At 44.5% G+C, this 22,617-nt stretch overlaps 1 protein-coding gene and 1 pseudogene across 2 annotated transcripts in view; one reads left to right on the plus strand and one right to left on the minus strand.

Annotated features, from left to right (window-relative positions):
* LOC126251662 (proton-coupled folate transporter) overlaps window positions 1–22,617 on the plus strand; it is a 324,444-nt gene that overhangs the window by 43,879 nt on the left and 257,948 nt on the right. The window lies entirely within an intron of this gene.
* Window positions 6,853–6,969, minus strand: LOC126254477 (5S ribosomal RNA; annotated as a pseudogene).

Here is a 22,617-nt window from a genome sequence, read left to right on the forward strand (position 1 = left end):
GGCACTTAGTTGTGGATTGCAGAGCAATCATTTAGGTGTACATGTAGATTTGATAGGTTTTTCCCCGTTCCAATCGTGTATTTAGCGCGGGAAGAATGATTGTTTAGATCTCTTTGTGAGCGCTGTAATTAGTCAAATCTTGTCTTCGGGTCCCTGAGGTAGCGATACGAAAGCACCTGTAATGCATTCATACATTTCTCAATTCTGGTTCTCGAAGTTTGATGAGCAGCCTTTCTCAGGATAGTTGGCGTCGAACATCAAATGTCTGCCAGTTACAGTTTTCAGCATTTCCGTGACGCTCACTTCCCTTCTTTGTATGCATTCAGTATCAGCTGATCTATTTTGTATGGGTTCCACGCACTAGGATGAGCTATCTCCTTTTCAGACTGATAGACCGAATTTTGAGGGAGACATTGGAAGACAAAGGAAACATTTGTAAAACTACTTCTGAAACACGAACAGGTGAACTGCCTACTCTTTAGAAGAAGAAGAAAGTACCTTTCATCAGGGCGAAATCAATGGATGTTCGTCAGCCCCCCATTTACCCGTCTTAGAGACTGTAAAGTTAACACATCAGGTCACACAGAATAACACGTCGTCAACCTTCGCTTAGCGAGAGTGACAGTATACGAATATTGCAGAATACCTGAGTAGTCAACATCAAATATTCATCTCTGAGAATAAAGACGAGGGGGCACAACTGAATAATATTCAAAAGCATCGACGATAATACGTTAGGCCAGTACGTGCCGAGCAAGGTTTTGAGGGATGTGAAAGACGCACAGCGGCGCAGTAACAGTGTTAGGAAGTTGCTACGAAACCAAAGGGACCGGCATCACAAATGTAAGCGAAGTCAAGCCTAGCTGACAAACAAAAGTTGAACGAAACCAAAATGAAAGAAGATCAATGTGAGGAGCGTTCAGTAAACTGCAAAATAAAATTTTGTCAACAGACTTGACTAAGAATCCGAAGACGTTATTGTGTTACGTAAAGTTAGTAAGCGGAGCGAAATCATCTCTTCAGTCGTTCTGTGAACATACTGGCACAGAAATGGAAGATGACGGGGAAATTCAGTCTTCCCAAAGTCTTTCACTGTGGAATATGGTAATACGGTTCCCCACGGATGCCGAAATGGCAGGTATTGAGATAAGTAATCGCAGAACAGAAAATCAACTGAAAACTACGAGTAGTGGAAAGGCGACGGGACCTGTTTGGCACCTATACGATTTTACATGGAATACGTGAAAAACGTGCTCTCTTTCTGTCGGTAGTTTCTCGTTTGTCGCTGGACTGTCGTATTGTACCTAGCGGCTGATAAAGGCACCGGTCATTTCCGTTTTCAAGAAGGGTACTGCGATAAATGCCCATAATTAAATACCTATGTTGCTGGCGTCAATCTGTTGTATAATTATGGTTTATTATGTTGTAAAATTATGGTTTTATGCTCGCGCATTGCGACGTTTTTGGTGAAGGAGAATTTCGTCTATAAAAAATTGATATGGATTCCGTGAGCAGATACCTTGCGAAACGCAGGTCGCTCGGTTCGTCTGTGAGATCCAGAGCACCGTAGATAAAGGCTGTTAGGGTTGTGCCGTGTTCCTAAATTTCAGTACAGTTCCATAAAGTGGTTTCGTAAGCAAAATACGAGTTTACGAACATAACACGCTATCTGTGAATGGATGCAGGATTTCTAACAAACAGAACTCAACGCATTGCGCTCAATGGAGCACAATAAACAGATGTAAATATAATTTCGGAAGTACCCTAAAGAAGTGTATGGCATTGTTGCTGTGTAGAATGTATATAAATGACGCAGAGGATAGCGCTTGAAGCACCTTGAGAATGATCCCAGACGCTCCAGTTGCATGCATGAAGTTAGCAAAGCCAGAAGACTGTAACGAGCTGAAGAAAGAACTGCAGAACATCTATTATTGGTCCAGGGACTGGCAGTTTAACCAGAAGGTAAACAAAATGTAACGTATTATCCATAAACAGACGAAGACATCCACTACTTTTTAAATGAACACACCGCCGTTTGACTGCATTGTTGTTTATTTCATTACGATCGAGGTTTTTCGGCCTTTTATGCCATTTTCAAGTGATTGAGTTTATGTCGTTAACATATATTGCAGGACAACAAGCTGAAAATTGGCCATAAATCAAGAAAAATAATCGCTTCCCACGAAATGCCAGATGTAAAATCATCATCTTGTAAAAAGATCAGTAAATAATAGTGGGGGCACGTCATATTTAAAACAGGTTTACTTTGTTATATAAAAGATGAACACATATCCTTGAATCGTAATGATGTTATTATATATATATATATATATATATATATATATATATATATATATATATATATATATATAGTGTGAGCCCATCATATTTAAAACAAGTTTACTTTGGTATATAAAAGATGAAATCTTTTCCCTGAGTCGTAATTATGTTATTAAATATGACGTGTTCCCACTATTATTTATTGTTCTTTTTACAAGATGATGATTTTACGTCTGGCATTTCGTGGGGAGCGAATATTCTTCTTAATTTATGGCCAATTTTGAGCTTGATGTCCTGCAACATATGTTAATAACATCAACTCAATCATTTGCAAATTGCATAAAAGGCCGAAACCTGGGCCGTAATTAAATAAACAACAATACAGTCAAATGGCGGTGTGTTCATTTAAAATTTATCGTATGACTGTTACTCAGCAACATCAAAAACTGTTTACATCCACTACTGTTTGATTACACCTCCTTCTTGTGCTTTTTCTTTTGCCTTTACCCCGTACCTACAAGTGGTTCACATGGTTATTGTTGGATTTGGCATAGCTAATCAGAAAATGACCGAATGCCCTTCCTTTCCCACCGCTTTACTACTTGGGGCGGAATTTGTGTACCACAGCTGTCTTCGTGTAGTATTATACTTGTGAGTGTGTGCGAACGTTTTCTAATTGATTGCGAGTTGTATAACTGAGGGAGGATGTGGCTATCAACCCGTTATTCATCTAGCCGGATAAGGAAAACCGCCTAAAAACCACATCCAGGCTGGTCGTTACACCGGCGTTCGTAGGTAATCCGCCTTCGCCTTCATCAGGCGACCGGCGCGCCTGCCCGAATCTGGGAAGCGGCGTGCAGGAGGAACCATCTGGAGCGACCTAACGTGGAATAACATCATGTAACAAACAGTAGTAACAGAAGAAGCCAGGCAGAGATTCATTGAAAGAATCTTGCGGAAACGTAATTCATGCACACGAAAACAGTGACTCGCAAAACATTTGTTCGAACGATCATATATATTATTACTGAAGTCAACAACCCTTAATCTGAACCCATACTTTTATTGTACAGGAATGAATGAGGTATTATTAGAAAGGTTGTTTAACCGGCTTCGCACTTTGCGAACCGATTTTGAGATAACACTTTTTGAGTAAAATTCTAACATAAAATAGATTTTTAACTGGCAACATGGTTGACCGGCTTCATCACCTACATTTTACGAGGCTAACTTATTAATCACGAATAAGAGGTCCCTTTTGATGTTATTTTATTACAAATACTATATTATTTGTTTTAAAGTACTTATTAACTGAATAACTTGTACACAGCATTGTCATAGATAATAACCGTGGCCACTGCGGTAGTTTATTATCTCTGCCTGTTGTACAAGATGACTTTTCTGAACGAATATACTTCCCGAAATGATAAACATATTTGTCATAGTTGCCTTGAACTCTGATTTCCCTATTGCTACTACAGCCTAAGTGCGATTAAAATCTGAAAATACTGTTAGAGATTATTGTGGTCTTAGTGATATACCAGATAAGACGCGGACACTACGCTCTAACCTAGGGCTTAGTCTGTGTAGAACGCATGTTTGTAACAAAACTCAATGAATTTCCAATTAACATTCAGCAGATTGACACCAGGAAAGCCGTTGAAATACCACGGATAAACTTAACACCATTTGATTTAAGCTTGCCTATTTGGTTGACAAGAAGGCAGTTGCTTATTAAAACTGCACATGCTACCACTATAACCAAGAGGCAGGGGACAAACGCTTCAAGGAATGGGTGTATTTACCAAACCTCGCCTTTATCCACGGACATCTGTATCTAACCTATTGAAGGGTAACCAAACTCACACATCCCTTCAAGAAAACGGAAAACAAAAAGTGCACGAAGATTACATTCTTACCTCAAATATCCTTTGCACCTAGGTATTGTTATGCTGTGTAAAGAATTTTTTTTTTGAAAATTATGTGCACGGAGATGTGTATACAAGGAGGTATCATAAATTCATGATTATTATTTCACGTCATTCGGTTCATTCTTAGAGAAGATTTCTCTTATTCCCACAGCTACCCTTATCCCAACGACTACTACACTTACTCCAAACACTGTCATTACTTAAAACTATACAAGTATGAAAGTTTCGCACGGATACCTTGTTTCTTGACTATTGTTAATCGCTCTGAGACTCTTATCATGTTGGGTTAATAGAACGTCTGGAGAAAAATGCACCGATGAGCGCAGCGTTTCGTCAGGGGATCGTTTAGTGGACACGAGAGCGAAGATGCTGAACGAGCTCCAGTGACAGACGCTAGGAAGGGCACTGTACATCACGGAGAGGCGAGCTTTCAAAATTCCGAGAGAGTAAGTTCTGGGTAGGAGTGGACAACATACAGTGTGTACATAAAGTCCGAGAACACTTTCAGTTATTTATTGCACAAGAACTAAACATTGTGCAGATATCAAACATATTGCATTTCGAAGAGAAACTCTGAAAGTTTTTTTTATTTTTATTTAATAAACATTCGATATGCGAACCATGAGTGACCCGGCAGACGTCAATTCTGTAATCGAATTCTTGCCATACGAGTCCCAGCATGGCATCGTCGACTGTGGCGTGGCAGTCGCTTCCCGTATTCTCTCCCGGAGATCTGCTACATCACGTGATGGAGGCGGTACATACACCAGATCTTTAATGTGTCCCCACAGAGAAAAGTCACACGAAGTGAGATCTGGTGATCGGGGAGGCCATTTCATGAAACAGCTGTAGCACGGCCATGTTTGCGACTAGCGCTGACTATCGGCAAATTACCAAACTACGCTGTGGCGGTATACATGAAAAAAAAAAAAAAAAACAAAAAAAAAAAGAACTGTCAGGGTTTCCCTTCAAAATGACACATGTATGATATCTGTAAAATTTTTGATTCTTGTGCAATAAATAATTGAAAGTGTTCCCGAACTTTATGTACACCCTGTTTTACTCCGTCCAGCTTACGACTCCCTGAACTAAACACAACGAGAAAATGAATGAAATTGGAACTTATTAGATTTACCAACTATCTTTCTTCTCACGACCCATTTGCGAACGGAGCAGCGAAAGGGGAAAGATACGGCGGTACCAGATGTAGGCCTACCTCCCACTGCACACCGCAAGGTGGCTTGTGCAGTACAAATGTAGACGTATTGTGGACACACTATCCGTCAACGGCAAGGACGCAATCTTTAATACGTGCTACTAATGAAAGGAGATTCTTCTGCCACGTACTTCGTAAGAGATTTACAAAACTTGAATGCGGAGCACCCAGCCGGAAGATCGCTGCTTTTCATTGGTAATATTGCGCAACCGCAGCCAAGTTGCTCTTACGTCACAGCCGGGTCGGTGGCACAGTGGATGTGCTCCAGAAAACAAACAGCTGATAACAGATAGCGCCGACTAAATCAGCTCCGATCTGTTCTTGACACGCTGCGGTCAAGGCTGGCGAGCGGAGCGGCTCGGGCCGGTCGCTGTGGCCGAGCGGTTCTAGGCGCTTCAGTTCGGAACCGCGCTGCTGCTACGGTCGCAGGTTCGAATCCTGCCTCTGGCGTGGATGTGCGTGATGTCCTTAGGTTAGTTAGGTTTAAGTAGTTCTAAGTCTAGGAGACTGATGACCTCAGATGTTAAGTCCCATGGTGCTCAGAGCCATTTGAACCATTTTCGGAGCGGCTCGGCGGCGTGACGGTGAGCGGTTTGACGTCTGCACTCGGCAAACGTGTCCTGGGTGATAACTCACGCTCCGTTATCACCGGCCGTGCGCGACAGCGGAAGTAAAGCCAACGTTCCCGCACACCACGTGGTGTTAGTATGGCTGCTTGCAAGAGAGGGTAATATGAAACGAATCCGCATGGTATTTTGAGGAGTAAATACGAGTACTGAAGTACATGTTTGAGATCTCTCCGTGGCTTCACCGCAGATTTAAACGTAGCCAAGGCTTCGTAGACAAACAGAAACTGAAAGAACCCAAAGTCAGTGAAAGGAGAGTCAACCATAAAACGTTCAACGAATTCGAAAGTATTATTATATCTTCCGATGTGACAAAAAATCCTAAGAAGTCTTGGACTTGTACAGAACCAGTAAACGGATCCAGACACTTTGTAATCCTAATGGCATCGAAACGAAGGAACCGGTCGATATACTAAATACCTTTTTCTGAAGCAAAAGTCACACAATAATTTTTAAACGAACACACCGCCATTTGACTGTATTGTTGTTAATCTAATTACGATGCAGATTTCGGCCTTGATGTTCTGCAGTTTATGTCAATGATATAAACTCAATCACTTGAAAATGGCATAAAAGGCCGAAAAAAGCAAAAAAAAAGCACTCCGTCTTCAGGCCACATGTGGCCCATCGGGACCATCCGATCGCCGTGTCATCCTCAGTTGAGGATGCGGATAGGAGGGGCGTGTGGTCAGCACGCCGCTCTCCCGGTCGTTATGATGGTTTTCTTTGACCGGAGCCGCTACTATTTGGTCGAGTAGCTCCTCAATTGGCATCACGAGGCTGAGTGCACCCCGAAAAATGGCAACAGCACATGGCGGCTGGATGGTCACCCATCCAAGTGCCAGCCACGCCCGACAGCGCTTAACTTCGGTGATCTCACGGGAACCGGTGTATCGACTGCGGCAAGGCCGTTGCCATAAAAGGCCGAAACCTGAGTCGTAATTAAATAAACAACAATACAGTCAAATCGCGGCGTGTTCATTTAAAAACCTTTCTCTAAAATCGTTTCACCGAGGGAGACAGAACTGCAGTTCCTCCTTTCAGTCGTCGCACGAATGCCAAAATACAGGAACTGAAGGAAGTCACTGCAGAATAGGAAATCAGCTAAAATCGCACAACAGAGGAAAGGTGACTGGACCTGATGGGATGAGTAACTGTACTATTCTACGTAAAGTATGTGAAAGGACTTCCTCACTTTATAGCAGCGGTGTGCCGTAGGTAGCTGGAGGAGCTAAGGGTTCCCAATGACTGGGAAAATTCGCAGGTGATTCCCATTTTCAAGAAGGGTAGCAGAATTGACAACCAAAACTATAGGCCTATATCGCTGACGTCAGTATGTTATACAATTTTGAAACACGTTTCATATTCGCGTTTTGTGACATTTCTCGAGGCAGAAAATCTCCACTGCAGGAATTAACATAGATTTTGCAAACAAAGCGATCGTGTGAAATCCAGTTGGTTCTGTTCGTCCATGAGAGTCAGAAGTCAGTAGACACCAGCGTCCAGGTTCCTTCTACATCTACATCTACATGCATACTCTGCAAATCACATTCAAGTGCCTGGCAGAGGGTTCATCGAACCACATTAACAATTCTCTATTATTCCAATCTCGTATAGCGCGCGGAAAGAACGAACACCTATATCTTTCCGTATGAGCACTGATTTCCCTTATTTTATAGTGGTGATCGTTTCTCCCCATGTAGGTTGCTGTCAACAAAATATTTTCGCATTCGGAAGAGAAAGATGGTGATTGGTATTTCGTGAGAAGATTCCGTCGCAACGAAAAACACCTTTCTTTTAATGATGGTGGCCGTGCGGTTCTAGGCGCTCCAGTCCGGAGCCGCGCTGCTGCTACGGTCGCAGGTTCGAATCCTGCCTCGGGCATGGGTGTATGTGATGTCCTTAGGGTAGTTAGGTTTAATTAGTTCTAAGTTCTAGGGGACTGATGACCACAGCAGTTGAGTCCCATAGTGCTCCGAGCCATTTGAACCATTTCTTTTAATGATTTCCAGTCCAAATTCTGTATCATTTCTGTGACACTCTCTCCCATATTTCGCGATAATACAAAACGTGCTGCTTTTCTGTGAACTTTTTCGATGTACTCCGTCATTCCTATCTGGTAATGATCCCACACCGCGTAGCAGTATTCTGAAATAGGACGGACAAGCGTAGTGTAGGCAGTCTCCTTAGTAGGTCTGTTACATTTTCTAAGTGTTCCTTGGCTTTCGCAAGGCGTTCAATACAGTTTGGCGCTATCTATCGCCTGTATAATAAACAAAATACGAGAGCACGTAACACCAGAGTAGTTTTCTTATTGGACTGGAGAGTATTTTTCCAATCAGAACGTAGCATGTGGTTCTTTAGGGAGGAAAATCTCCGGATTTATGTGATCCTTAACGGAATGTTATAGGACAGCCACTGTTCACAATACACAGGGTGTAATGGGTACAAGTGCAGATATTTCTATTGATGATTGAGGACGGTTTAATGAACAACATTATATCATTATTTACGTCATTTGTAAACTAATAATTATAGCCATTATAAGATTTTAAGTTGATTAGTAACTAGAAGTACACTACTGGCCATTAAAATTGCTACATCAAGAAGAAATGCAGATGATAAACGGGTATTCATTGGACAAATATATTTTACTAGAACTGACATGTGATTACATTTTCACGCAATTTGGGTTCATAGATCCTGAGAAATCAGTTTCCAGAACAACCACCTCTGGCGTAATAACGGCCTTGATACGCCTGGGGTATACACGGAAGAATCCTGGAGATACTAAAAGGTATCAGAGATATTATATAATGGTAAGACAGAGATTCAGGAACCAGGTTTTAAATTGTAGGACATTTCCAGGGGCAGATGTGGACTCTGACCACAATCTATTGGTTATGAACTGTAGATTAAAACTGAAGAAATTGCAAAAAGGTGGGAATTTAAGGAGATGGGACCTGGATAAACTGACTAAACAAGAGGTTGTACAGAGTTTCAGGGACAGCATAAGGGAACAATTGACAGGAATGGGGGAAAGAAATACAGTAGAAGACGAATGGGTAGCTCTGAGGGATGAAGTAGTGAAGGCAGCAGAGGATCAAGTAGGTAAAAAGACGAGGGCTAGTAGAAATCCTTGGGTAACAGAAGAAATATTGAATTTAATTGATGAAAGGAGAAAATATAAAAATGCAGTAAATGAAGCAGGCAAAAAGGAATACAAACGTCTCGAAATGAGATCGACAGAAAGTGCAAAATGGCTAAGCAGGCATGGCTAGAGGACAAATGTAAGGATGTCGGGGCTTATCTCACTAGGGGTAAGATAGATACTGCCTACAGGAAAATTAAAGAGACCTTTGGAGAAAAGAGAGCCACTTGTATGAATATCAAGAGCTCAGATGGAAACCCAGTTCTAAGCAAAGAGGGGAAAGCAGAAAGGTGGAAGGGGTATACAGGGTGAGTCACCTAACATTACCGCTGGATATATTTCGTAAACCACATCAAATACTGACGAATCGATTCCACAGACCGAACGTGAGGAGAGTGGCTAGTGTAATTGGTTAATACAAACCATAAAAAAATGCACGAAAGTATGTTTTTTAACACAAACCTACGTTTTTTTAAATGGAACCCCGTTAGTTTTGTTAGCACATCTGAACATATAAACAAATACGTAACCAGTGCCGTTTGTTGCATTGTAAAATGTTAATTACATCCGGAGATATTGTAACCTAAAGTTGACGCTTGAGTACCACTCCTGCGCTGTTCGATCGTGTGTGTCGGAGATCACCGAATTACGTAGGGATCCAAAGGGAACGGTGATGGACCTTAGGTACAGAAGAGACTGGAACAGCACATTACGTCCACATGCTAACACCTTTTTATTGGTCTTTTTCACTGACGCACATGTACATTACCATGAGGGGTGAGGTACACGTACACACGTGGATTCCGTTTTCAATTACGGAGTGGAATAGTGTGTGTCCCGACATGTCAGGCCAATAGATGTTCAATGTGGTGGCCATCATTTGCTGCACACAATTGCAATCTCTGGCGTAATGAATGTCGTACACGCCGCAGTACATCTGGTGTAATGTCGCCCCAGGCTGACACAATACGTTGTTTCATATCCTCTGAGGTTGTAGGCACTTCACGGTACACATTCTCCTTTAACGTACCCCACAAAAAGAAGTCCAGAGGTGTAAGATCAGGAAAACGGGCTGGCCAATTTATGCGTCCTCCACGTCCTATGAAACGCCCGTCGAACATCCTGTGAAGGGTCAGCCTAGTGTTAATTGCGGAATGTGCAGGTGCACCATCATGCTGATACCACATACGTCGACGCGTTTCCCGTGGGACATTTTCGAGCAACGTTGGCAGATCATTGTGTAGAAACGCGATGTATGTTGCAGCTGTTTGGGCCCCTGCAATGAAGTGAGGACCAATGAGGTGGTCGCCAATAATTCCGCACCATACATTTACAGTCCACGGTCGCTGTCGCTCTACGTGTCTGAGCCAGCGAGGATTGTCCACGGACCAGTAATGCATGTTCCGTAGATTCACTGCCCCGTGGTTTGTGAAAGCCGCTTCATCGGTAAACAGGTAGAACTGCAACGCAATCTCTGTTAATGCCCATTGACAGAATTGCACTCGATGATTAAAGTCATCACCATTTAAATGCTGATGTAGCGACACATGAAACCGGTGAAAGCGGTGACGATGCAGTATGCGCATGACACTACTTTGACTCAGTCCACCGGCTCTCGCAATGTCCCGTGTACTCATGTGTGGGTTCATGGCAACAGCAGCTAACACACCAACTGCACCCGCTTCTCCTGTGACGGGCCTGTTACGGACCTGTTTGCGTGCTACGACCATACCTGTTGCATACAGTTGGCGGTAGATGTTTTGCAATGTGCGGCACGTTGGATGCTCTCTGTCCGGGTAACGTTCTGCATTCACCCTGCAGGCTTCAGCTGCATTTCGTCGACACTCGCCATAGATGAGTATCATCTCCGCCTTTTCAGAGTTCGAATACACCATGGTCACAGTTCCTACGACACTACACTCTCACAGACGTCTGGTAACACGGTGCACTACAGTTGGTCTGCGTGCAGAGACGAATGCAGAATAACAATAGCAGCAAGCGCTACATGCGGACACTGCGACAGCTAGACCAAACCACAACAGTGCACTACAGCCATACTCGTAAACACGGTCGTCATCGTAAACATGTCCCTGCAGATGCTGCTCGCCGACCTTGGCCCGTGTTTGTTACAACACGCAACTGAACGTCGGAGGTTTCAAGCTTCAACTTTAGGTTACAATATCTCCGGATGTAATTAACATTTTACAATGCAACAAACGGCACTGATTACGTATTTGTTTATATGTTCAGATGTGCTAACAAAACTAACGTGGTTCCATTTAAAAAAACGTAGGTTTGTGTTAAAAAACATACTTCCGTGCATTTTTGTATGGTTTGTATTAAACTATTACACTAGCCCCTCTCCTCACGTTCGGTCTGTGGAATCGGTTCGTCAGTATTTGATGTGGTTTACGAAATATATCCAGCGGTAACGTTAGGTGACTCACCGTGTATAGAGGGTCTATATAAGGGCGATGAACCTGAGGATAATATTGTGGAAATGGAAGAAGATGTAGATGAAGATGAAATGGGAGATACGATACTGCGTGAAGAGTTTGACAGAGCACTGAAAGACCTGAGTCGAAACAAGGCCCCGGGAGTAGACAAATTCCATTAGAACTACTGACGGCCTTGGGAGAGCCAGTCCTGACAAAACTCTACCATCTGGTGAGCAAGACAGGCGAAATACCCTCAGACTTCAAGAAGAATATAATAATTCCAATCCCAAAGAAAGCAGGTGTTGATAGATGTGAAAATTACCGAACTATCAGTTTAATAAGCCACAGCTGCAAAATACTAACGCGAATTATTTACAGACGAATGGAAAAACTGGTAGAAGGCGACCTCGGGGAAGATCAGTTTGGATTCCGTAGAAATGTTGGAACACGTGAGGCTATACTGACCCTACGACTTATCTTAGAAGAAAGATTAAGGAAAGGCAAACCTACGTTTCTAGCATTTGTACACTTATAGAAAGCTTTTGACAATGTTGACCTGTAATACTCTCTTTCGAATTCTGATGGTGGCAGGGGTAAAATACAGGGAGCGAAAGGCTATTTACAATTTGTACAGAAACTAGATGGCAGTTATAAGAGTCGAGGGACATCAAAGGGAAGCAGTGGTTGAGAAGGGAGTGAGACAGGGTTGTAGCCTCTCCCCGATGTTATTCAATCTGTATATTGAACAAGCAGTAAAGGAAACAAAAGAAAAATTTGGCGTAGGTATTAAAATCCAGGGAGGAGAAATAATTACTTTGAGGTTTGCCGATGACATTGTAATTCTGTCAGAGACAGCAAAGGACTTGGAAGAGCAGTTGAACGAAATGGGCAGTGTCTTGAAAGGAGGATATATGATGAACATCAACAAAAGTAAAACGAGGATAATGGAATGTAGTCGAATTAGGTCGGGTGATGCTGAGGGAATTAGATTAGGAAATGAGACAAAGTAGTAAAGGAGTTTTGCTATTTGGGGAGCAAAATAACTGATGATGGTCGAAGTAGAGAGGATATAAAATGTAGACTGGCAATGGCAAGGAAAGCGTTTCTGAAGAAGAGAAAATTGTTAACATCGAGTATAGATTTAAGTGTCAGGAAGTCGTTTCTGAAAGTGTTTGTATGGAGTGTAGCCATCTATGGAAGTGAAACATGGACAATAAATAGTTTGGACAAGAAGAGAATAGAAGCTTTTGAAATGTGGTGCTACAGAAGAATGTTGAAGATTAGGTTTGTAGATCACGTAACTAATGAGGAGGTATTGAATAGCATTGGGGACAAGAGAAGTTTGTGGCCCAACTTGACTAGAAGAAGGGATCAGTTGGTAGGACATGTCCTGAGGCATCTAGGGATCACAAATTTAGCATTGGAGGGCAGCGTGGAGGGTAAAAATCGTAGAGGGAGACCAAGAGATGAATGCACTAAGCAGATTCAGAAGGATGTAGGCTGCAGTAGGTACTGGGAGATGAAGAAGCTTGCACAGGATAGATTAGCATGGAGAGCTGCATCAAACCAGTCTCAGGACTGAAGACCACAACAACAACGCCTGGGCATTGAGTCAAACAGAGCTTGGATGGCGTGTACAGGTACAGCTGCCCATGCAGCTTCAACATGATACCACATTTCATCAAGAGCAAGAGTAGTGACTGGCGTATTTTGACGAGCCAGTTGCTCGGACACCATTCACCAGACGTTTTCAATTGGTGAGAGATCTGGAGAATGTGTTGGCCAGGGCAGCAGTCGAACATTTTCTGCATCCAGAAAGGCCCGTACAGGACCTGCAACATGCGGTCGTGCATTATCCTGCTGAAATGTAGAGTTTCGCAGGGATCGAATGTAGGGTAGAGCCACGGGTCGTAACACATCTGAAATGTAACGTCCACTGTTCAAAGTGCCGTCAATGCGAACAAGAGGCGACCGAGAGACGTGTAACCAATGGCACCCCATAGCATCACGCTGGGTGATAAGTCAGTATGGCGATAACGAACACACGCTTCGAATGTGCGTTCACCGCGATGTCGCCAAACACTGATGCGACCATCCAAGCTCTGTTTGACTCAATGCCCAGGCGTATCAAGGCCGTTATTACGGCCAGAGGTGGTTGTTCTGGGTACTGATTTCTCAGGATCTATGCACCCAAATTGCGTGAAAATTTAATCACATGTCAGTTCTAGTATAACATATTTGTCCAATGAATACCCGTTTATCATCTGCATTTCTTCTTGGTGTAGCAATTTTAATGGCCAGTAGTGTATTACTAGTGGGCAGTACTGATAGGTACTTTCCTGTAAAAATTCGCTCGTAACTCTGTTAAACTATTTACTTACAATCATATCTTTCATCGGAAATCGAAAAACATCAAAGCGCTATTGCTGGTAGTGAAACCCAGTGGACAAACTATTAGACATCTCCTTAAAAAAAACACGCAGATCGCCTTGGAAAGCTGTAGCTAGTGTAGAACTTACCCTAGCCGGTAGTGAAGTGACGTGAGTCGACCAGTCGGTTGTGAGTAATCAGTGCAGTAAGACGGGTCGACGTAGAGATGTGACAGAGTTGCAGAAGGTTACTGTCTTGTGTGGATGTGCCCGTGGCCACATCGCGAAAGAAGTTGCCCAATTTTTTGGTGCATCAATGAGGACAGTGTGGTGGCGTCCGAAGAGCCAAAATGATGCTGGCGCCTCGCAGTGCAACTAAAAGAGAAGACAGTCGGTGCAAGTCGCGTCGACGGATGACCGATACCGGCGTAGCCACGCCCAGAAACGTTTCGCTTAGGCCGCTGCAACCACTCTCTACTACTTACGGCCGAGCGCAGGATCGCTCAGTCTCCGTTCACGATCACCGAGTAAGACGACAGCATCCTCTTCTAGTAGCGCAGCTGTGTGGCCAATGTCTTACGCAAAACACGACGTGCAAGTCATTGTTAAGTGCACTCTGAGTGAGGCACTTGTATTTTGTCTGTATCAAGTTATACTTTAATATTCACACACAGTTCTAAACACTCATTATATTCCTGTGGAAATGGATTGTACGAAGTTAACAACTTCTTCTTATTTATGGTATAATAAGGTGAACTAATTCTTCATGTGTTACAGTATCTACTCAGTTACCTCACAGAGAAAGGTGAAGAACTCACCATTGTAACGTCGAATGTACACTCCTGGAAATTGAAATAAGAACACCGTGAATTCATTGTCCCAGGAAGGGGAAACTTTATTGACACATTCCTGGGGTCAGATACATCACATGATCACACTGACAGAACCACAGGCACATAGACACAGGCAACAGAGCATGCACAATGTCGGCACTAGTACAGTGTATATCCACCTTTCGCAGCAATGCAGGCTGCTATTCTCCCACGGAGACGATCGTAGAGATGCTGGATGTAGTCCTGTAGAACGGCTTGCCATGCCATTTCCACCTGGCGCCTCAGTTGGACCAGCGTTCGTGCTGGACGTGCAGACCGCGTGAGACGACGCTTCATCCAGTCCCAAACATGCTCAATGGGGGACAGATCCGGAGATCTTGCTGGCCAGGGTAGTTGACTTACACCTTCTAGAGCACGTTGGGTGGCACGGGATAAATGCGGACGTGCATTGTCCTGTTGGAACAGCAAGTTCCCTTGCCGGTCTAGGAATGGTAGAACGATGGGTTCGATGACGGTTTGGATGTACCGTGCACTATTCAGTGTCCCCTCGACGATCACCAGTGGTGTACGGCCAGTGTAGGAGATCGCTCCCCACACCATGATGCCGGGTGTTGGCCCTGTGTGCCTAGGTCGTATGCAGTCCTGATTGTGGCGCTCACCTGCACGGCGCCAAACACGCATACGACCATCATTGGCACCAAGGCAGAAGCGACTCTCATCGCTGAAGACGACACGTCTCCATTCGTCCCTCCATTCACGCCTGTCGCGACACCACTGGAGGCGGGCTGCACGATGTTGGGGCGTGAGCGGAAGACGGCCTAACGGTGTGCGGGACCGTAGCCCAGCTTCATGGAGACGGTTGCGAATGGTCCTCGCCGATACCCCAGGAGCAACAGTGTCCCTAATTTGCTGGGAAGTGGCGGTGCGGTCCCCTACGGCACTGCGTAGGATCCTACGGTCTTGGCGTGCATCCGTGCGTCGCTGCGGTCCGGTCCCAGGTCGACGGGCACGTGCACCTTCCGCCGACCACTGGCGACAACATCGATGTACTGTGGAGACCTCACGCCCCACGTGTTGAGCAATTCGGCGGTACGTCCACCCGGCCTCCCGGATGCCCACTATACGCCCTCGCTCAAAGTCCGTCAACTGCACATACGGTTCACGTCCACGCTGTCGCGGCATGCTACCAGTGTTAAAGACTGCGATGGAGCTCCGTATGTCACGGCAAACTGGCTGACACTGACGGCGGCGGTGCACAAATGCTGCGCAGCTAGCGCCATTCGACGGCCAACACCGCGGTTCCTGGTGTGTCCGCTGTGCCGTGCGTGTGATCATTGCTTGTACAGCCCTCTCGCAGTGTCCGGAGCAAGTATGGTGGGTCTGACACACCGGTGCCAATGTGTTCTTTTTTCCATTTCCAGGAGTGTATTTTCGTCTGTTAAAACAGATTCTCCACCTTATCTATAAGGAATGGTATACCACTCGCATCCATGTAACACGGCGTAAGAAGAGTGGTCGTAAAAGCTACCAAGCGACGAGTGGTATGCCTCGGCAATGACAATCGATTTCATGACCAGAATTGTTACTCTCAGCGAATGAAAGTCCAGTTTCCGAGCGAACATTGCTTAGGTGCACTGCAAACAATAGATACACTCTAAGACACAAAAACGACACACCGCGAAGGACGAAGGAAGTGTCTGAATGATGCGGAAACCGGTAGATGTGATGTACATGCACAAGCAAACAAGTGATTACAGTTTCAGAAAAACTGGATCATTTATTCAAGGGAAAGAGCTTCACAAACAGAGCAAGTCAATAACGTGTTGATCCACCTCTGGCCCTTATGCAAGCAGTTATTCGGCTTAGTATTGACTGATAGAGTTGTTGAATGTCCTTAGGGATATCGTGCCAAATTCTGTCCAATTGGCGCGTTAGATCCCTAAAATCCCGAGCTGGTTGGAATGTCCTGGCCATAATGCTCCAACATTCGTAACTGGGGAGAAATAGGGCTACCTTGCTGGCCAAGGCATGATTTGGCAAGCACGAAGACAAGTATGGGCGGGCATTGTCTTGCTGAAATTTAAGCCCGAGATGGCTTGCCATCAAAGACAATAAAACAGGGCACAGAGTATGTCGACGTACCGCTGTGCTGTAAGGGCGCCGCGAATGACAACCGAAGGGGTCCTGCTATGAAAAGGAATGGCACTCCAGACCATCACTCCTGGTGGTCGGCCAAATGGCGGCCGACAGTCAGGTTGATAACCCACTGCTGTACGAGGCGTCTCCAGACTCGTCTCAAATCACATTGACTGGAGCAGAATTCTTCAGTGATGATTCCCGCTTCTAACTGAGTCTCGATGACCAGCGAAGACGTGTCTGTAGACGCCCCAGACAGCAGTGGAGGACCAACTTGGCTGTCACCTACCATAAGACCAGACTACCAGGAGCGAGTGTCTGGGGTGCCATTCCTTGTCATAACGGGGCTCCTTCGGTAGTCATCCGTGGTACCCTTACACCACAGCAGTAAGTCTACATCTACATCTACGTGATTACTATACTGTTCACAATAAAGTGCCTGGCAGAGGGTTCAATGAACCACCTTCAATCTGTCTCTCTACCGTTCCACTCTCGAACGGCGCGCGGGGAAAACGAGCACTTAATTTTTTTTTTGTGCGAGCCCTGATTTCTCTTATTTTATCATGATGATCATTTCTCTCTATGTAGGTGGTGCCAACAAAATGTTTTCGCAATCGGAGGAGAAAATTGGTGATTGAAATTTCATCAAAAGATCCCGTCACAAAGAAAAACGCAGTTGTTTTAATGATAGCCACTCCAATTCACGTATCATGTCTGTGACACTATCTCCCCTACTTCGCGATAATACAAAACGAGCTGTCCTTCTTTGTACTTTTTCGATGTCATCCGTCAGTCCCATCTGATGCGGATCCCACACCGCACAACAATACTTCAGAATAGGGCGGACTAGTAGACCTGTTGCACCTTCTAAGTGTTCTGTCACTAATCGCAATCTTTGGTTGGCTCTACCCAGAACATTATCTATGTGATCGTTCCAATTTAGGGTATTTGTAATTGTAATCCCTAAGTATTTAGTTGAATTTACAGCCTTCAGATTTGTGTGACTTATCGCGTAATCGAAATTTAGCGCATTTCTTTTAGTACTCATGTGAATTGTCACTTTTCGCACCATACAGATATCTTATCTAAATCATTTTGCAATTCCTTTTGGTGATCTGATGACTTTACAAGACGGTAAATGACAGCATCATCTGCAAACAATCTAAGACGGCTACTGAGATTGTCTCCTATGTCGTTAATATAGATCAGGAACAATAGAGGGCCTATAACACTTCCTTGGGGAACGCCGGATATTATTTCTGTTTTACTCGATGACTTTCCGTCTATTAGTACGAACTGTGACCTTTCTGATAGGAAATCACGAATCCAGTCGCATAACTGAGGCGATGTTCCACAGGCACGCAGTTTGATTAGAAGACGCTTGTGAGGAACGGTGTCAAAAGCCTTCTGGAAATCTGAAACTATGGAATTGATCTGACATCCCCTATCGATAGCACTAATTACTTCATGAGTATAAAGGCTAGTTGTGTTTCCTAGAACGATATTTTCTGAATCCGTGCTGACTACGTGTCAATAAATCGTTTTCTTCGAGGTACTTCATAATGTTCGAATACAGAATATGTTCCAAAACACTGCAAATCGGCGTTAGTCATATGGGCCTGTAATTCAACGGATTACTCCTACTTCCCTTTTTGGGTATTGGTGTGACTTGAGCCATTTTCCAGTCTTTAGGTACGGAACTGTCTGTGAGCGAGCGGTTGTGTATAATTCCTAAATATGGAGCTATCTCATCAGCATACTCTGAAAGGAACCTGACTGGTATGCAATCTGGACCGGAGGCCTTCCCTTTATTAAGTGATTTAAGCTGCTTTGCTACACCGAGGATATCTACTTCTATGTTTCTAATCTTGGTAGTTGTTCTTGAATGGAATTCAGGAATATTTACTTCGTCTTCTTTGGTGAAGGAGTTTCGGAAAACCGTGTTTAATAACTCTGCTTTAGAGGCACTGTCATCAGTGACTTCACCGTTGTTATCGCAGAATGAAGGTACTGATTGCGTCTTGCCACTGGTGTGCTTTATGTATGACCACAATCTCTTTGGGTTTTCTGCCAGATTTCGGTGACAGAGTTTCGTTGTAGAAATTATTGAAAGCATCTCGCACTGAAGTACGCTCTATGTTTCGTACTTCTGCAAAACTTTGACAGTCTTGGGGGTTTTGCGTTCTTTTAAAATTTGGCATGCTTTTTTCGCTGCCTCTGCAACAGCGTTCTGACCCGTTTTGTGTACCATGGGGGGTAAGTACCATCACTTATTAATTTATGTGATATATATCTCTCAATTGCTGTCGATACTATCTCTTTGAAATCATTCCACAACTTTTCTACGCTTACATGATCAGATTGAAGGAGTGCAGACTGTCGCTTAAAATGGTGTGAAGAGCATTTTTATCAGCTTTTTTAAATAGATATACTTTGCGTTTCTTTTTGATGGTTGTAGGAGTTACGGTATTCAGCCTAACAGCTACTGCCTTGTGGTCCCTCATTCCTGTATAAGTCACGATACTCACTATTTGTCCACGATTATTTGTTGCTAAGAGGTCAAGTATGCTTTCGCAACCATTTGCGCTTCGAGTGGGCTCATGAACTAATTGTTCAAAATAATTTTCTGAGAAATCATTCATTACAATTTCGGATTGCATATTTTTCCTGCATATGGAGGGTAGATTAAAGTCACTACCGAATATAATTGTATGACTGGGGTACCTATTTGAAATGAGACTCAAGTTTTCTTTGAACTGTTCAGCAACTTCTATCTCCTGAGTCGGGAGAGGGGGGGGGGGGGGGTGTCGGTAAAACGACCCAATTAATAGTTTAGTCCGATTGTCAAGTATAACGTCTACCCATACTACTTCGCAAGAACTGTCTACTTCAGTTTCACTACAAGGCAAACTACTTCTGGCAGCAATAAATACTCAACCACCAATTGTATTTAATCTATCCTTTCTGAACACTGTTAGATCGTTTGAAAAAATTTCTGCTGAGCTTATTTCCGGCTTTAGCCAGCTTCCTGTACCTATAAATATTTGAGCTTCAGAGCTTTCTATTAGGGCTTAGAGCTCTGGTTCTTTCCCAACACAGCTACGACAATTTACTACTACAATACCGATCGTTTCTACAACTAACTTATTGTGTTTTACCTGCCCCCTTTTAGACGGACGCCCTTTCTGTGTTTCCCTGAGGCCCTCTAACCTACCCGTGTAGCTGCTCCTGTGTGTAGTGGACTCCTGACCTATTAAGTGGAACCTGGAAACCCACCACCCGATGGCGCAAGTCAAGGATTCTGCATCCTACACGGTCACAGAACCGCCTCTGATTCAGACCCTCCACTCGGCCCTGCACAATACTATCGACGATGCTGCAGATGGTGAGCTCCGCCTTAATCTCGCAAGCAAGACTGGCAGCCCAAAACCAGAGAGAATCTCCTCCGATCCAAAGCGAGATACGTCATTGGTACTGACATGAGCCACCACCTGTAGTTGGCTGCACCCCGTACTCTTCATGGCATCCGGAAGCAGCCTTTCCACATCCGGAACTACTCCCCCCGGTATGCAAACGGAGTGCACACGGGCTTCCTTCCCCTCTTTGGCAGCCATGTTCCTAAGGGGCCCCATTACCCGCCTAACGTTGTATCTCCCAGCAAACCCACCCTCTGTGAATGCCCAGACCTTGCGGGCCGGGAAGCTTCCTCTGGAACACGGTGGACGACTGCATCCGGCTCAGAGACATCGTCAGCTACAGATAACGCCCGAAACCTGTTCGTCGAACGAACTGGGGAGGCCCTACAATCGGCCCCTCCGAAAGTTTTTCGCTGCCTGCAAGACTGTGGAATGATCTCCCACTGTACCACGGGTGAGCGGTCAACCTCAGTGTAGGCAGTAGCCGGGGCGGCCACAGCAGCCGAACGAAAGGGGGACACACGGGACATGCTCGACGTCTCTCGCATCCAAACGTCCGACCCCCCACAGTGATGCTCTTTGACAGCAACCTCAAGCTGTGTGACGGAAGCCAATGCAGCCTGGAGCTGTGAGCAAAGGGTCGCCAACTCAGCTCTTATCGGTACACAGCAATTACAGTTCCTATCCATTACTGCCGTCACTCCCATTTGAAGCCCATAAAAATATCCAACAAACGAATGGGTTACTCGGTTTATTAGCAGCAGGAATTCGAAGTGCTCTCTCACGAACTGTCTAAACGACACTGAGCTGCACTAACCAAAACAAGCAAAAGCCTGTGTGATGCGAGGGTCGATGTAAGGGTCGAAAGCAACGGCGGTACAGTACGCTACACTTATTAAAATAAAAGCTTGTGCCTAGTAAGCACTCGAACATGCAAGAAATTACAAAAATAATCTAGTAACTACACAGGTATCTGTAAAAAAATAAGTCGCTCCTGTTGGAAGCTCGTAAAAATTTACTACAAACGAACGGCGTACTCGCCTTATTAGCAGCAGGAACACAAAGTGCTCTCTCACTGACCGACGATACTCTACACCCCGCTTTGTTACCTTTCTTGACAACCCATGCTGGGCTCACATTTCAGAAAGATAATGCCCGTCTGCACACGGTGAGAGTTTCTATTGCTTGTCTCTGTGCTCGCCATAGCCGACCTTGGCCAGCAGGGTCGCTGGGTCTCTCTCCAATTGAGAACATCCGGAGCACAGAGACAAGCAATAGAAACTCTCACCGTGTGCAGACGGGCATTATCTTTCTGAAATGTGAGCCCAGCATGGCTTGTCATGAAAGGTAACAAAGCGGGGTGTAGAGTATCGTTGGTCAGTGAGAGAGCACTTTGTGTTCCTGCTGCTAATAAGGCGAGTACACCGTTCGTTTGTAGTATATTTTTACGAGCTTCCAACAGGAGCGACTTATTTATTTACAGATACCTGTGTAGTTACTAGATTATTTTTACAGCAAAAGAAAAAAAATGTGTCTACTCTAAAGATGTAACTGATAGTGTAATCAATCGCAACTGCCATTTTACTTTTTCAATCTTCTATGGCTGGTAAGTTAGGAGAGGAGAAAACCTTCTTCTCGCTAGGAGTTTGTTGGTCAGGTCGCTGAATCAGCACTTCAGATGGCTTCTTAAACCATTCTCCTGCCTCCATTGCATATTATGCATCAGAACCACGAGGGAAAAGAGGCACGTTAATGCTTCCAACCATTATTCTCTCGTCAAAAGAAAAAAGCCATTTTAAGCTTCATCTGCTCGAGTAGTGAATGGCATTCCAGTGGAAAACGGTTTATCAGATTAGTGCATACATTTTCTGCGAATCTTTTATGGGCTACTTGATAAGTTGCTTTCCTATGGAGTGAGACAACAGTGATAAGAATTTGAACAGTCATTTATCTGTAAAGAGATTTCAGCCGTATCGAAGCCCATACTCGTCGGTAGCCCGTTGTTTCATAAGTGGTCCTCTGCAGAAACCACAGGAGACGAAGTGCGTCAGCGCAGTGACGGACTAGACTGTAAGTAATTCTAGTGACGGCGGCAGCTTGTGTAGTTTTACTGGGTCGTCGTGAGCACGCTTATTCTTTTGTGATTGTCGCCGCACAAGAGTCAGATTCTCGTTGTGCGTGCCCTCGCGGTCAATTACACGACTCGTGGCGGATGGATCGG

The sequence above is a fragment of the Schistocerca nitens genome, chromosome 4 (genome assembly GCF_023898315.1).
Source record: "Schistocerca nitens isolate TAMUIC-IGC-003100 chromosome 4, iqSchNite1.1, whole genome shotgun sequence".
Lineage (NCBI taxonomy): Eukaryota > Metazoa > Arthropoda > Insecta > Orthoptera > Acrididae > Schistocerca > Schistocerca nitens.